General features: G+C 45.4%; 1 pseudogene; it reads left to right on the forward strand.

Moving 5' to 3' along the window:
- The first annotated feature begins 448 nt into the window (after positions 1–448).
- On the forward strand, positions 449–654 carry LOC142260700 (U2 spliceosomal RNA; annotated as a pseudogene).
- Positions 655–5,709: the final 5,055 nt, after the last annotated feature.

The following is a 5,709-nucleotide window of genomic DNA, read 5'->3' on the forward strand; positions in this document are numbered from 1 at the left end:
CTGTCCTGTCCGTCCGTCTTTTTGTATCATGAATTGGAAAGACTGCAAGGGGGAGGGGAGGTGCTTGTGCCCAAAAGGAGGAGTTATTCAGATTCATTGCAGTGGGCGGCGGCTGCAAAAAGTACCATTCTCCTTGTTTTTGCTCTGCAAAACAGCCTTTTCAAGGGTTTGGCTTGGGTGACAAAATGTCTTCTGTAGGCGTGGGTTTGTCTCCCTCTCCCTAAGATGTGTCCGGTATAGGCCAGGGTGCCACTCAAGGCCGTAACCAATTCGGGTTATAGCTTCTCGGCCTTTTGGCTAAGATCAAGTGCAGTTTCGGAGGACGCTACCTTGGTCGGTACTGGAAGGTGCCTGGGATTGCACGTCTGCCGGCCTTGAGGGAGTGTGTGCGCCTTCTGGTGACACATAGCCCTCTTGTGCCTGGACGGTTCCCAGGCAACGGGAGGCGATCACCTTTGTTATTTTGAAGTCCTACTGATAAACAGAAAAAAAAAAAATTAAATCTGTTCTTATCAGTTTAATATCTGATACGTCCCCTCTCTAGGGACCATATATTAAATGGATTTTTAGAACAAGGAGATGGAAAAAATCTTGCTCTGTCCACTCCACGCATTGACCTGGTATTGCAGTACCTCCAGGACCGGTGCACCCCTTCTTAACCGAGTTTCCAAAAGCAGAACTCAATTCACCTGATTCAAATGAGCCTCATTAGTGAATTGAAAGAAAGCAAAAACTTTATATGCACCTCAATTTGGCCAATTCACTTTTCACACTTTCACCCTTTTTTTTTATCTTTCACACCTTTTACTTGCTTTATTGATGCAAAAGCTGTGCCAAATAGCAAACTCATCTCCACTCAACTTGACCAACTCTGCTATGTCCCGTGCAGTATCTTATTCTCAGTCTTATCTAGATCATTTGCAATTGAATAGAATAGATCCCTTTTGGACACATTGGATTCAGCTGCTGCAGTGACTGCAGGTGTTAGAAGATGCAGACTTGGCATCAGGTGCTGTCTATCAGATTCCACTCCAATTAAAGCTTCCATTGTTTTTCGGTGTTTTCTTTGAGCAATGATGATGTCTTTAGTGATCTGTTGGCTCCCTCTCCTGGAGGAAGAGTTTGCTTGCTCTTGGACTTTCAAAAAGAGAGGTCATGATAGACATTTAGCTTCTGAGCCCAATTGGGGACAGTCATGGGTGATGAATGTTTTGCAACCTGCTGCGAAGCCTGATACCGCAATATAAGGAACGTCAAATACTAAGAATGGGCGGCCTATGAAAGAATTAGTACTTTCATTAAGCATACTTAAACGGCTAATTGGGAATAGACAAACTGTAAAAAGCCCTCTGAGAAAGCCCCTCTCTATCCTTTGTCAGTAAGCTTTTCTGTAGTCTGCCTGTTGATGTATTTTCCGTTTGAACAGTGCACAACATGAAGTGACGGAACACTGGCTTGTCACAATGTCCCCCGCTGACATCACAATAGCGCTGCTGCCTAGAAAGCCAGCTGCGCAGCAGAAGTTGCTCTTTGGGTGGGATGGTGGGCTAATGTATCTATTCCTGCTTGGTGAGAGTTTGACATGATCTAGAGCAACGAGTTCCAGCGGCTAGCGGTTGATTATTGGCTGTAATGGGGCTTTCTGGCTGGTGCTAGCCTTTCTTCTTAGCACACAGGAACCACAATCCCTACACCATGCTTCGATGGATTCTCTCATCCCAGCCCAGTAAAACTACATATTTCACACAGTTATAGGCAGCCCATGGGCATTCACCTGGATTAAAACCCATAACAGCTCATAGACCAAACAATCAATCTACCACTGGACCAAAGACAGGAAGCTAAATCCACTGCCTGCGGTAACTAACTTAATCCTATAGGCTACTCACACAACAAACCCAAGAGAAAGGAAAAAAACATGGCTTCGATTATCCATCCAATGAAAACGCATAACCATTGTGAGCCATTGGACAATGCAATTGCACACATGGTGACATGGTGCACGGCCCAATGAATCAAGTCTGTACTTCATATTCACGGTTTAAGCCCTTGGGTTTTAATGTGTCCAGAGTACATATCCAGAAAGATTCCCTTTTTTTGTGCTAAGCACAAGTCAACAATACATTGTAAGCAGATTCTATTACCAGTCCCACACCATTTTGTGACGCATAATCACACAGTGGCCCAATTAAGATTCCAAGTCATCGAACATGTCCCAGCCATACGCAGAGGAGGCAATAGAATTAGGAAGCTCAAAGAAAGGGAATCTTTCTGGATATATACTCTGGGCACGTTGGAACCCAAGGGCTTAAACCATGAATATGAAGAACCGACTTGATTCATTGGGCCGTGCACATTTTTTCTAACGCCCGGTTCTTTTTCGTGTTCACACTATATATGGTTCCACTATGTATGGAGTTCCATTCTTCCTTGTTTTTTATTTGTCATGTTTGTCATGTCTGATCAACTGGTTACATTATGTCTGATTACCTTGTCTAACAGTTTTTTCTCCCCTTTCTTTACCTTCCATGTTCCCATAGTCACGTGAAATATCCCTGTTGCACTTGATTACGGCTCACTATTCACTATAGGATGTCTTATATCTAACATCACACTCTCACCCATCAGCACTCTATAGGTTTGTATAAGGTATGCGCTTACACATCCGGTCCTCCATAGGTATTTCCACTTATGTAACACTATCCCTATGATCACTCATAACTCATACCCTTGTAGTCAATTACAGCCTCCTCTCTCCCCCCCTCCCCTTCTCCCTTTCCATCTATAATTTTGCCATATATACTAGCAAACACTCAGTGTACCTAGTGGCATCCTATTCGTGGCTATTGGACCTTGCTATAGTCCCACTAGTGCCAAGACATTTGCAGAGCGCATCTGCCTGCGTTGCACACTCCAACTAATTATAAGTAAGCCATTATACTAGCAAACACTCAGTGTACCTAGTGGCATCCTATTCGTGGCTATTGGACCTTGCTATAGTCCCACTAGTGCAAAGACATTTGCAGAGCACGTCTGCCTGCATTGCACACTCCAACTTTTTTAAACTAAGCAATTTTACTAGCAAACACTCAGTGTACCTAGTGGCATCCTATACGTGGCTATTGGACTTTGCTATAGTCCCACTAGTGCCAAGACATTTGCAGAGCGCATCTGCCTGCGTTGCACACTCCAACTAATTTTAACTTAGCCATTATACTAGCAAACACTCAGTGTACCTAGTGGCATCCTATACGTGGCTATTGGACTTTGCTATAGTCCCACTAGTGCCAAGACATTTGCAGAGCGCATCTGCCTGCGTTGCACACTCCAACTAATTATAAGTAAGCCATTATACTAGCAAACACTCAGTGTACCTAGTGGCATCCTATACGTGGCTATTGGACCTTGCTATAGTCCCACTAGTGCCAAGACATTTGCAGAGCGCATCTGCCTGCGTTGCACACTCCAACTAATTATAAGTAAGCCATTATACTAGCAAACACTCAGTGTACCTAGTGGCATCCTATACGTGGCTATTGGACTTTGCTATAGTCCCACTAGTGCCAAGACATTTGCAGAGCGCATCTGCCTGCGTTGCACACTCCAACTAATTTTAACTTAGCCATTATACTAGCAAACACTCAGTGTAGCTAGTGGCATCCTATACGTGGCTATTGGACTTTGCTATAGTCCCACTAGTGCCAAGACATTTGCAGAGCGCATCTGCCTGCGTTGCACACTCCAACTAATTATAAGTAAGCCATTATACTAGCAAACACTCAGTGTACCTAGTGGCATCCTATACGTGGCTATTGGACTTTGCTATAGTCCCACTAGTGCCAAGACATTTGCAGAGCGCATCTGCCTGCGTTGCACACTCCAACTAATTTTAACTTAGCCATTATACTAGCAAACACTCAGTGTACCTAGTGGCATCCTATACGTGGCTATTGGACTTTGCTATAGTCCCACTAGTGCCAAGACATTTGCAGAGCGCATCTGCCTGCGTTGCACACTCCAACTCATTATAACTAAGTTGCATTGTCAGGGATATTTATTCTTTATTATTCTGCTGTTAATAAAGCTAGACCACCACTGCAATCTTCACCACCTCTCAATTTTTACTACCACATTTTCAGTCCACAATCTTGTCGCAATCAACATGAGTGGCAAAATGACAGATGCTGGTGGAAAGGGGAAGAGGCGTGGTGGAAAAGGCAAAAAAGGTTTTGTCTGTGGGGAAAGTGGCAAAGCTCCATTATCATCTGCTGAAGATAGACCATCTACCAGCAAAAGTAAGATGTCTACTACTTACCGTGGACAATCCGATGTGCTCCCTTTTTTACGGACACGAACAACAGGAAGAAAGGTAGATGATGGGCAAAAAAGGAAAATGCTTGAATGGATCTCAAGTGGTCCAACAAGTGCCCTCTCAGCCACTTCAAGTACCGCATCCAAAAAACACCAGTCCTCTGAGTTGTCATCCCAATCACACTTGATTTCTCCCAGCTCTGAAGTCTCCATCAGCCCTGCACAGTATGGTGGAACTGAGATGGCTGAGTCTGCAGAGCTGTTCAGTCACACTATAGCCTGGGAATCAGAGGTCTGCTCCCAAGCTACAGTGAGTACAGAACAGGAAATGGTCTGCAGTGATGCCCAGAACCTTTGTGACTCTGATTCAGGCCGTGAGGACCAAGTTTCTGAGCATAATGTTGACCCTTTGTCACAAACTGTAACACCTGTGGTTATAGACAATGAGGAACATACTGATGAAGATGAGACGCAGATACCCGATTGGGATGACAACTTAAATATTCGGTCAGGGCAAGAAGAGGCTCGGTCTGAGGGGGAGGGGAGTGCAAACACAACAATTGATGATGAAGTTCTAGATCCCACCTACTGTCAACCCCCAGTCAGGCACTCGAGGAGGTCAACAGAGGCGGTGGAGGAGGATGCAACCGACGACGAAGTTACCTTGCGCCTTCCTGGACAGAGTCGGAGCACTGGTAGCACGTCTACAACTGCATCCTCAGCCACCACTCTGCCTATGAGCATTATTCGGGGTGGATCAACAGGTCGCATGGCCTCTAAGCCTTGCCTAGCCTGGTCCTTTTTTGACATAGAAAAAGATCGCCCAAATCATGTGATATGTAAAATTTGTCATGATTCTCTTAGTAGAGGTCAAAACCTCAGCAGTTTGACAACTTCTTCCATGAATCGTCACATGAATAAATATCATAGGTCCCGGTGGGAAGCTCACTGTGCTGCAATGCTGCAAGAGCGAACCATCCACCGCCCGCCCCTTCCAGTGCATCCGCGCGCTCTTCATCTTCTAGGACTGTGGGGACAGCTGTCACACCTGTTTTTCCACGCCAAACTTCCACCACTGTAACCGCAACAGGCAGTTTGCTTGTAAGGTCGTCAGTTGGTTTGGAAGGGGAAACAAGTGAGTGTGTACAGCTCTCTCAGACATCGATAGCACCAACGTTGGATGAAGGCAACATCATGTCTCCGCCTGCACTTTCCTCACAAACCTGCATTTTTCCAGGGACACCCTACTCAACACCGTCTACACACAGCAGCCAGATCTCTGTCCCTCAGATGTGGTCAAATAAAAGGCCACTTCCTCCGACCCATGACAAAGCTAAGAGGTTGACTCTATCCCTCTGTAAGCTGTTGGCTACCGAAATGCTGCCTTTCCGCCTAGTG

Source organism: Anomaloglossus baeobatrachus, unplaced genomic scaffold (assembly GCF_048569485.1).
Source record: "Anomaloglossus baeobatrachus isolate aAnoBae1 unplaced genomic scaffold, aAnoBae1.hap1 Scaffold_167, whole genome shotgun sequence".
Lineage (NCBI taxonomy): Eukaryota > Metazoa > Chordata > Amphibia > Anura > Aromobatidae > Anomaloglossus > Anomaloglossus baeobatrachus.